The sequence below is a fragment of the Schistocerca serialis genome, chromosome 2, assembly GCF_023864345.2.
Source record: "Schistocerca serialis cubense isolate TAMUIC-IGC-003099 chromosome 2, iqSchSeri2.2, whole genome shotgun sequence".
Taxonomy (NCBI): Eukaryota; Metazoa; Arthropoda; class Insecta; order Orthoptera; family Acrididae; genus Schistocerca; species Schistocerca serialis.
This window is the reverse complement of record NC_064639.1, coordinates 387,367,654-387,379,849: the sequence shown is the minus strand read 5'-3', so window position 1 is coordinate 387,379,849 and position 12,196 is coordinate 387,367,654. Positions and strand designations below refer to the sequence as shown.

General features: G+C 40.6%; 1 protein-coding gene across 1 annotated transcript in view; it reads right to left on the bottom strand.

Moving 5' to 3' along the window:
* Positions 1-12,196, bottom strand: part of LOC126456012 (ubiquitin-conjugating enzyme E2Q-like protein CG4502) — a 650,936-nt gene that overhangs the window by 434,143 nt on the left and 204,597 nt on the right. Inside the window, exon 2 of the mRNA XM_050091767.1 lies at positions 2,892-2,982. The gene's annotated coding sequence lies outside the window, so the exon portion shown is untranslated. The remainder of the gene's footprint in view (positions 1-2,891; positions 2,983-12,196) is intronic.

Sequence of the window (12,196 nt, the reverse complement as noted above, 5' to 3'; positions counted from 1 at the left end):
GTCACCAAATGATACAAATAAGCACAAACACACACACACACACACACACACACACACACACACACACACACAGAGGGGGGGAGGGGGGTTAGGGAGAGGGAGGGGGGGGGGGGAGGGGGAGAGAGAGAGAGAGAGAGAGAAATATGGGCCCGCATCTCGTGGTCGTGTGGTAGCGTTCTCGCTTCCCACGCCCGGGTTCCCGGGTTCGATTCCCGGCGGGGTCAGGGATTTTCTCTGCCTCGTGATGGCTGGGTGTTGTGTGCTGTCCTTAGGTTAGTTAGGTTTAAGTAGTTCTAAGTTCTAGGGGACTTATGACCACAGCAGTTGAGTCCCATAGTGCTCAGAGCCATTTGAACCATTTTTAGAGAAATATGAAACAGAACACACACACGAACACGGTTTCTTCAGCTCTACTTATTCGTGATCGTAGAACCATTTGTACGACCCTACAAGAATAAGCAGACAGACAAAATCAGCTATAGTAGAAAGTCATATTTCAGTCACGCACCAGAAAACTAATTCTTCGATAAGAGTGTGAACGAAAGACGAACAACGCTTACATGCTGTTTGTGGAAGTGGAATACAATGAAAGAAGGACACCGGCAGACGAGCCTCGTGTTATATTACGAAGAGCGGGCTAAATCCAATAGGGATCGGATAGCGTACGTAGATCATCGCACGCCTGATCCAATGTGTTTCACATTATTTGGAATGTACAGTATAGCAGGTTAAATAAGACGTCTCTCAACACGAAGCGCAGAAAGTCTCGACTGAGTCTCAAATATCAAAGACACGTACTTGTTGAGGGGCCTGTGGTTTTTCATTCCGTTACGTTTTTCATTGGTTGATTAGAATACAACTTTAGCTCGTTCGCGTTTCCATAAATATTACATCATCAATGAAACATTTATTTCATTCAGAATTAGATGAAAGCAGTACAGGTCAGTAAGGAAGCGACTAGGACTTCTCCCATACATTGTATTTTTTTTTGCATCAACTCATACCATAAAGAATATAAAAGGAATGATGAGTAATTTCTATTGGAAATGCTCTTTCTCCACAAACACCCAAGGCCGAAGGAAACACTGGAACCAAGGTAGACCTTCCAAAAACATATGCACAGTACAATTCAAGAGGCTGTCGAACTACACGCAGTGTTGGACAGCATCAACACGATGACGAAAGGTACACTGCCGGAAAAGCCCGACCCCCTTGGAAATTATCCTTAAGCGAACAAATTTCTGACGACGCAGTTAAGAAACGGGATGCCCTAACTTGCTTCGAACGGCAGCAAAAAATTGTCAACTTTATTTCGGGAACACATTACTTCAACTGTGTGGTGGATTTTCTGCGAACTAAAATATTATCTTCGATGATTATTTTCACCAGTCCCCGAATCTATTGCATTCTATGATTGGTAAAATTAATGACTTCGGGACTTAGTAACTCACTCACTTACCGCCCACTGCTTCGCTCGGGTAAACTATGTGATCCGCACAGATTTTCTTAAACATTTTTGTCTACTGAAATTTTTAGGTTGTTCACAAACTACAATACCTTCTAAACTTTTCACGCAAATTAAGGCCATAGAAGCATTCTCTTCCAAAAATACTTCTGACCAAAAAGCTATTCTGGTACCTGGAGTCCAAGGTTTTAGTTGATTATCCCTTTTGCATTCCTTTGGCTATATTGCCATAGAAACTTTCGTTCCGTAACACGTATTTCTTCATATCCGAGACGTGACATACAAGTTTTCATACATTTAGCTTTAAAATTTTTTTAACTATGAAAACGTTTCCTTAAAGAGTTTCATCCCTGTTTCACCCCCTAAGGGTTTGAATTTCCAAAAGCAGTGAAACACTTTTTTTAAATTTCTAACAGAGAAAGAGAAGTCAAATGCAAATTTTCGTAGATTTAGCATTGAAAATGCTTTCATAACGGAATAATTCCATAAAACTTTTCATTCAATTTTCACTCCCTTACAGGTCTGAATTTCCAAAAACAGTGAGACACATTTTTTTATTTATGACGGAGAAGTCAAATATAAATTTTAATAGATGTAGCTTTAAAAATGCTTTAGTAGTTCTTTAATAACGATTTATTTTCAAAAACAATTTCACCCACTACTTCACCCTCTTTGTGGTTGAATTTCCAAGAAAACCGAAGTATATATATTTTTTATTTCTGACCAAGAAACCAAATACCAATTTTCGTACTTACAACTCCACAATTGCCTTAATAACGACATATTTTTCACAAAGCCTTTTATCCCGCTGTTTCGGCCCCTTGGGGCTGGAATATCAAAAAATCCCTTCTTAAACGACACCTAACGTATAAAATCAACACCCTCCGCAAATTTCAAATTTTTATCCGTAGTGGTTTGGCCTGGCCGATGATAAGTCAGTCGGGCCATTGCCTTTTACATGTAGAGATTTGAAGTGGTAATAAATACTAGAAGCGGGATTTGAATTTACATTTCATGTTTTTGCCTCATTAAGTAATGTTTCAGTAACCTTGTTGCTCAGAAAGGAATAAAAAATGGAACAGAATATTAACATTCTGGAAGCTTTTGTATGTTCAGCAGCATAGAGATTTCACTTCTCTACAATTTAATTTAACGTGGATTCGCACCGGTTTGTAAGAGAGCTACAGAAAAGAGTGCCGATCACAGTGGAGTGAACTTCCAAATGCAATGAGGGTTTTTCGAGATTCATTATATCCTCCAGCCGTGAGGGCACTCACCAGAGTGTTCACGATTTCTTTATCCGTGAGACCACGACAACTTTCACTGCTGTGGAGGTGACACATGCGAAAGAGACAGAGAGAGAGACAGACAGAGAGAGAGAGAGAGAGAGAGAGAGAGAGAGAGAGAGAATGGTTCAGTTGCTTACCCAGAGCGTCGTCGTTCTTGTAATGAGCGGTCGGCAGCTGCTTTAGCGCGGAGTCTCTTGTACAGGGATGAGCAGTCCCTGCGAAGCACTCCTGGAAAGACAGAAATACGACCATATGATAACGATTACTTGTAGCTTGCGGTGAATAAAACTAACAAAAACTTTCCCAATAAAGTACGTTAGCGTTTCCAGACAAATCGTTTAGGAAATGCGTGTCGGTATTTATGTCCCGTCTCCAAGTAAAGTCACTGATTCTCAATTCACATTCTGGTTTCGATTTAACTTCATTATAAATATGGAAGAACCTCATGACTTCTATTAAAAAGATATAGGACCATGCCGACTGCATCTTCAACTTGACCTTTCAAATGTCTCGTAGAAAATACATAGACAGTACTTTTTTTTATTTCCTATTTATTCCACCAGGTTTCGATCTTGAACCATCAACCAAAGCGAAAAAAAAAAATTGAAATGTCTTACATGTCGTACGTGGTACAACGCAAATTACCATCTTAACTGCAATCACAAATATCGTGCGCAACATAATATAGAAGATTCTTAAACAAATGCCGTGGCTCATTCACTGGCAATTTGACATTGTCCACTGAATGGGACTCAGATTTTTATAGGGTCAGTTTGTGTCTTCCCACTGAATGGGCTATAGCATTTTGCAGGATACTGCGATATTACGGTGTGCACAATATTTGTATCTGCAGTAAAGACGATACTGTTCTATCATACTCTTACATGAGATGTGAGGGTTTTTACACATTTCTTTTCCCTGGACGGAAACCTGTCGGAATAAATAGTAAATTAAAAAACAACACAGTGCCAAGCTTATATATTTCAGCCGTTGACGGTCACCTAAAAGAAGTATTTGTTTTAATGTGTTCAGACACATTTTCATTGTTTAGAGATGAGGTGATACACAGAATTCTTCTAAATGATCATGAGCTACCGCAGGTAAGGGGCATTTCAATAAAACCACATATTCACATCTGAAGAAAAGAAGGGTACTTAGTATCCCGTCGGCGATGACGTCGCTAGACACATGGCACAAGCTCTGATAGGATAAGGATACGGAAACATTTCAAAGGAATCAGCCGGGTTCAAATGGTTCAAATGGCTATGAGAACTATGGGACTTAACTTCTGAGGTCATCAGTCCCCTAGAACTTAGAACTACTTAAGCCTAACTAACCTAAGGACATCATAAACATCCATGCCCGAGGCAGAATTCGAACCTATGACCGTAGCGGTCGCGCGGTTCCAGACTGGAGCACCTAGAACCGCTCGGCCACCCCAGCCGGCAATCATCCGGGTATTCGCCTTATTCGGTTACGGGAAACATCATTATTGATGGCTGGGCGATGATCTGACTGCCGGACTGGTGCCACCTTTTACGTTTCTCAACGTTATCAATCAGCTGTAAATGTGCAAAGGAGAACTTTCATTATTGATATCATACCTTGTTTGTTCCGCGCATCTGGAGCCTTTACAGAACATCCATCCATTTAAACGCAACATTTCTAAGCATACATTTTTTAAATTCTTGCCAGGAAATATCTCTCTTTCGCGATTCACGTGTTTACAGCATGTTGGAAATTTTTTCTGAATACCATTATATTGCTGAAACTGCTCTTTACTCTTTTTCGACTACATTCAAGCTATCCTGTAGTCTTGCATGCGTACCTTTTACTAGAGTAAAATCAGAAGTGGTTTTTTTTTCAGCAGAGTATATGTTGTACTAGCTGCATCACGCTGTTTTACCCGTGGATGAACAGTTATTTATAAAGAAATATTAATGCTGAAACTCACTATCCAAGAGTACGTTCCTTCAAAAAAGTGATTTGTTAGAGGTGCTGAGGCGCCAACCACTTGCGGCCCAGTAGACAGCGCGGCATCCGAGAAAAAAACTATGGGAGAAGTTGACAGAAAGTACGTCACTCACAACTCACTCGTGTACGTAAGGAAAAAACTAATCTCTACGCTATACTTAATGTATTCATTTCATATTTAAGTCGCACGGACGACATTCCAGTCACGTTATCCATCCCACGAGAACAGCAGTCACATTGACCATACCACGGGAACTGTGACTTTCTTTGTGAATAAAAGGTATTATGTGTGTTTATTCAGCGCATAGGCTATTTCAGTTCCAAAGTTCATTCAAATCCGTTCAGCCGCTTCAGCGTGAAGGAGTAACAAACACGCTATGTCGACGAAGACAGAAAATAAGCCATTTCTAGTTTCGGTGAAGCGTAAATTTCATAATATTTCTACTTGCAGCAATGTCATCTGGCCTCACGTTTGTGCCTGTTACCAGCGGATACACTCCCATATCATAACAAAATTCAGCCTCAATAGAAATCTGCCACGTACTACGTGTAAAAGCATCACATCTCTCTGTCTTACAGCATTTAAATGATACCAGCGTTGTGAGTTTGCAAGCGTTTCGGAAGCTATACGATACACCTGAAGCTTAGCGGCTAAAATACAATGGCCTTGTATGAAGGAATGGACTAAACGCTTTGAAGATTGCATAAACGTTTTATTTATTACGTTGAATGTTATTATGTAGGAGACATTAAACAATAAAAACATTTTCATAAATGCACCGAAGTTCAAAACTCAAAGATTAAATAGCTTTTTTTAAGAGTAATTAATGTTCCACATTGCGCATTATATTCTTCAAGTCAACAAACATCTTACACTACACATTTTTTCTAATAGTATATGTTTTAATTCAGGGTATATGATAATTTCATTCATAATTTCTTCAAAACCTGTCCATCCGTTTCATCGTGAAGGGGTAACAAACATACTCACACACACAATAATATATATGGGTAGATAATACGCGTAATTTTAAAACTGTGCGCTAAACTACACGTGCCTTTCACGCCCAGGGCTATAACACAATTGAGGCTCCGGAACAAGCCTTGGGGTGCGGGCTATGGAAAGCTGGAGAGTACAAATAAGAATAAGTAGACTCTCTGGACCGCTCCTTGACACTTTGGAGGAGAGTACCGCATTCAAGGGGCCGATGTTTTCGTTAGAGTCATGGTGTTGTGGTATAATTCTAACGAATTCTCCTCTCTCTGCGTTTATCATAGATCTGCGTTTATCATCCATCTATTCCTAACAATCTGCTTCAGAAAAAGGCTCTTTATTTGTCATAACTTAAAATTTCATGTTATAAAAGTTAGTTCCGTTGGATATCTCCATGAAACTATGGATACATGAAAATACAACAGATGTCTTACTGAAATTGTAACAGCCACCAGCTACTGTTCTTTTATCTTATGACGGACTATAATCTACATACAGAATACGTAAGGCGACAAAAGTGGAGTGGAAAACCGTTTTCGTTTATAATTCTTTGCAATATGTAGCTTTTCCATGCTAAATAATTAATCTGACCTAGGAGAAAGAGCAAAATGTACAAATGTACTTACAAGACATCTTCGTGCGTAGTATAAAACTACTCTGTTATTGCTGTTGGGAAACAGCTTTTATACAACATCAACGCATCTGGTTTTCACATGATCACTGTTGTAGTGCTTTACGCTTTTGTTTTCTGTTTAGAATTTGTAGAAGCCAGCGGTTGATGTCGGAAAACGCACGGAAACACACTTCCGAATTAGAAAACAACTATCACAAGGACTTCTTCAAGCTTCAGTCGAAGTACTGAAGTTACCTTTTGGAACGGCTTTTTATTACGTTCGCCTAGGCAGAGCTTGTCCTCCTGAGATTTACCCTTCGCAACGTAAAACGTGGAGTTAAGGCGCGGAACGAAGGAAACTGGCAACGTCCTAAGCAAGGAAATTAAAGCAGTTGAGGGAACTTCTGGCGAGAAGAGCCGGCTAATAAATTCTCGTAATCCTCGTGCTGACGCCGCCAGAAAGGCGCGGAATTAATTTAATCTGCGGCACGCTCTGGCTACCTCATTCCCTGCACGTAGAGCAGATAAATTCCTCGGTAGCAGGTGCCCGCAACTTAAGTGTAATGGCACCGAACAGGAGAAGCTCATTCTTGGAGATATTCAAGGCGGAGGCGCGGCACCGTTAGGGGCTATGAGCTCAACATTTAGTGAAGGAGTGGTGGAAGTAACACAGAAAGTTGCCAAATTGATAACGCAAAGTTCGTCTAAGGTAATGAGGGACCCTTGTTACAAAGTCAGCACAACTGGCATACATCTTTACATTGACAATTAACATCTGTCGTAAGAGTACGTCAGCATTTCGCTGAAAGCAAGTAAATAACCAATGCCAGGATAATGATAAGTGAAGGGAGACAGTTTCACAGAAAACTGATTGCAAAAATACGTTCATAGTATACATGAATACCACAAGCACATCATCACATTCGTAGCGTGGTGGTTCGGTGGTTAAGACACTTGAACATATTCTGAAGGACAGGAGTTCAAACAACCGCCCAGTTCGAAGTTTTCGCAGTTTATCTCATTCGCTGAAGGTACAGAGGTGGTATTCTGAATAGAATACATTTAGAAATAACCTCCACAATTTCAGTTCTGCATTGGGTTGAGGTCATTTTAGCTGATATTTTGATAGTTTCCCCATCCGTATTCGTCAGCATATGAGGTGCGTAACTCGTTTGCTCGTTATCTGGACTCCATCCAAACCGAGAATCAGATTTTTCACTCGTTGTTTGTCTGTTTCATAGCTTGTTTGTCGACGAAACAGTAAACAATTTATATTTGGGACACACAGAGTATATATATATGGTAGCTGTCAGAATTATGTGTAAGATGACATTAAGTCACCTGCAAGTACGAGAATCTGAAAATTATCATTTTCAGCCAAAAAAGCTTGAAGAAATTGTCTTCGAATATTACTCTCATCGATGTTCGATGTTCACCGAATATTTACTACCGGTTGTCACTGGAAATATGCAGTATGTTTTCTAACTATTACTTTCGGTGTAGCTAGACTAGTCATACGTATTTGCAATCGTAGATAGTGGAGGAGGAGGAAGACGAAAATGCATACATACTGTTTATTCAGAGCTACTCATGAAATTTCATCTATAATGGCTGATAGTCCATTATCAAGTGGTCAGTTACTTATCTCAACAGGAGTCGTGTTATGAGTCAACGAGTGCCCCACCTACGAAAGGGGCAGCATTGTTCATGAACATTTCGTTGAACTATTGTACATTATACAAGACATACTGTACCAGTGGAGGCAGCCGCCATTGAATATTCGACAAATACGTACTTCACGCTAGCTTAACAACATGACATAACCTGTGTCCTAATGGAAGATATCGACTGGGAAATTATGAATGGGAGAAGACGCTAAAGTTGGAACTTCAGAATAAAAATGAAATTATTACTCTGTTACTGCAGAAAGGGCAGAAATAATAACGTGAACGCTTACGAAGGAAGGCGACAATTTGACGTTCCGTCGACAGCGAGGTCATTAGAGACGGAGCACAAGCTCGGATTAAGAGAAGATGGAAAAGGAAATCGGTCGTGTCCTTTTCAAAGGAACGAACCCAGCATTTATTTGGAACGGTTTAAGGATATTAGGGAAAACATAAATATGAATGGATGGTACTTTGATCCACTGTCCTTCCGTAGGCAAGTCCATTGAGCTAACCACTACAGCAGATCGCTCGGTGGGTCGGTTACTGGACATCCGTATGTGTAAGCACCTGACTAACCTGCCTATCGAGTTGTGACAAGATACACAGTTTTTTGACAAGTTGGTTCATAATGGCTTAGGTGAGCCCCCAAGGTGTAGAGTAAAATTTTCATCCTGGCGTATTAGTATAGTCTATTTCACTTTTAGGAAAAAAGATTTTTCGAACTTGTGTTTCGAAGCTTTGTTTTTTTTTTTTTTTTTTTTTTTTTTTTTGCTGCCACAAAACCTAGAAGTTAGTAACAGTGATTTACAATTAGCCTGCGTATTTCAGTGACTAAAGTGACGCAAAGAATGTTGCCACATAGACAGGGCCTCGATCGGGTTTTGCTTCAATATGTATTTTGATGCAGAAAGCGATTCCTAAGCGCAGGAGAACAAATTTATTCAGGAGAGAAAATCCACAATTATACAACAAGATTTTTCAAGATGAAGAATTATTGCCATCGTGCAGTGTTTAAGTGGCTGCCCCTAGAAGGCACTCTGCTAGTGTAAACTAGCAATGTATACTTTTATCATCATGTAAGATTTTGATCAAAAACCTACAAAACTGCTCATATCGCGAGAAAAAAAGAAATCACATTCCGAGAAGACTGCATCAAAATACATTCCGTTGAATACCACCAGCAACCGTCACAAGTATTTGGATAAATGGTGCGTTGCATGTGGTTTGCTATGCGAGAGATCCTTTTATCAATGTAAACCAATTATGTAAACAACAATGTAATTGTAAAAAATGGGGCCTTCATAATGTCTGCAAAATGCTGATAGAATTGCTGCTTTCCCGTTTCACCGATGAATATCAACCAAGCACGCGTAAATCACTCTCAGTTATATAATGAAAGTAACTAATTTTATGCCCGAAGTTCTCGTGTACACCTTAATGCAAATTTATTTGGAATCCCAAATTTTCCTTTGCCTCTCTTTTCCTTTTGATGCCCTTTATGAAAATATTAAACACAATAAACTGAGCACTATTTCGCTTTATTTGCAGTGTAAGTAACATACATGAATCAAAAAGTTTCCACATTGAGACTCGACACCTCGACCCTTGGTTACCATTCTGTACTCATTCCGCTGCGCAACCCGCTTCCGAGAAACTAAGCGAACATACCTCGCGTTACTAGCTACAAAAAAGCTTTTTTTTTTTGTAAACGTTTGGCCACCTGGAGCTCCCACTTCTGTGATTTTCATTTCTGGACAAACCCTGCCTATTCCATAAATTTGGACGAAACCGGTGATGATCAGTGGGCATGGTCATCTTGTTAGCACCGCACGAAATCAGTCGATCTCTATTCACTAAATATATACATTTTGCCGCCCGAGCTTCTTTAGATAATGGATAAGTTGAATGACATAGGATACTAAATATGATAATTAGGGTGGACGTACCAATAATTTTTGCTATAAATCTTTGATTTTCCACAGCTGGCTTTGTGGTGACTTCTGCTAGCCTCTCTTCATCTTACGCATTTTTATACTCAGTTGGCTTAGAGAAGATGCGTAAAATAGGCCAGTTATTGTTTTACCGTTTGAATGGTAATCAATAACATTAAGAAATGAAATCGTTTTTGCTTTTTTTGATCAAGGCCGACTGCACTGAAACCTACTACGTTTCTGACGAAATTGGGAATACAGGTCTCGTCCGTAGTAAAAATTCAGCAACAGACACCAGCCGGATTCTTTTTGAATCGCTACGAACAATGCTGAGAGAATGATAACGTTTGTCACATATCAGATTTGAAAAAATGGAGACTTCCGTAGCGCAAAACTATCTCGTGGTTAACTACTCACGTAAAGTGTAGTAAAACTCTTATTATTTATTCCTGGTGGAATAATGTCATTTTTCAAATGTCTTCTGAATGGTGGAATCATTTTAACCTCTGTAGCGTGACAGTTTTATTACTTTAACGCACTGTGCTAATCTGCAACTGCATACATAAGCCGCAAGCCACCATGCGGTGCATGGTGGAGGGTACCTTGTACCGCTACTAGTCATTCCCTTTGCTGTTCCAGTCGCAAATGGAGCCACAGGAAAACTGCCGTCTTTATGTCTCCATAAGAGTCCTAATTTCTCGTATCTTATCTTAGTTGTCCTTACGCGAAATGTATGTTGGGGGCGGTAGAATCGTTCTGCAGTCAGCTTCAAATGCCGGTTCTCTAAATTTTCTCAATAGTGTTCCTAGAAAAAAACGTCACTTGCCATGCAAGGACTCCCATCTGAGTTCTGGAGGTATCTTCATAATGTTTCCAAGTTTTGCGAACCTACCGGTAGCAAATTTAGCAGCCCGTCTCCAAATTTCTTTTCTTCCTTTAATCCGACCTGGCGTGGATCCCAAACACTCGAGCAGTATTCAGGAATACAGCGTCCTAAAGCGGTCTCATTTACACATGAACCACACTTTGTTAAAATTCTCCCAGTAAACCGAACTCGACCATGCTCCTTCCCATCACAATCTTCAAATGCTCGTTCCATTTCATGTCGCTTTGCAACGTTACGCTCAGGTATTTAAACGACGTGGCTGTGTCAAACAGCACCCTAATAATGCTGTATTAGAATGTTACAGCACTGTTTCTCCTAATAATCCGCATTAACTTACATTTCTCTACATTCAGAGCTATCTGCCACTCATCATACCATTTTCAACATGTTGGTGATGTTTGTGTCACATTTTATAAAAGCTGTTTCGTCTTATGTTAAAAATGGGCTAAGGTGCAAACTGACCAATGATGCAATTTACACTGAGGTGTCTAAAGCCATGGGATACCTCATAATACCGTGTTGGACCTCCTTTTCGCCGGCTTAGTGCAGCAACTCGGCTTGGACTCAACAAATCACTGGAAGAAATATTGAGCCACGCTGCCCTCTATAGTCGTCCAGAATTGTGAAAGTGTTAGCGGTACACGATTTAGTGCACAAACTGCCGTCTCGATTACGTCCTAAAATTTTCGACGAGATTCATGTCGGGCGATCTGTGTGACCAAATCATTCCACTCGAATTGTCTAGAACGTTCTTCAGACAAATCGCAAACAATTGTGGCCCAGTGACATAGTCATCCCTAAAAATTCCATCGATGTTTGGGCATATGACGTCCATTAACGGCTGCAAATGGTCTGCACGTAGCGGAACATAATCAGACGACCCAATAAATTCCATGTAAACACAGTTCACACCATTATCGAGCCACTACCAGCTTGCCTTGTTGTCAATTTGGGTCCATGGCTCCGTGTGGTCTCCGCCACACTCGAACCCTACCATCAGCTCTTACCAACTGAAACCGGCAGTCACCTGACCAGGCCACGGTTTTCCAGTGGTCTAGGGTCCGACCAATATGGGCACGAGCGCAGGAAATGCGCTGCAGGCGATGTCGTCCTGTTAGCAAAGCCACTCGCGTCGGTCATCTGCTGCCATAGCCCATTAACGCAAAATTCCGCCGCATTGTCAGAACGCGTACTTTCACCGTACGTCCCACATTGATTTCTGCTGTTAGTTACCACCAGTGTTGGTTGCCTATTAGCGCTGACAACTCTACGCAAACACCGTTGCTTTCGGTCGTTAAGAGAATTCCATCGGTCACTGCATTGTAATGCTTGAAAATTGATATTTTCAGCACACTCTTGGCACTGCGGATCTCGGAA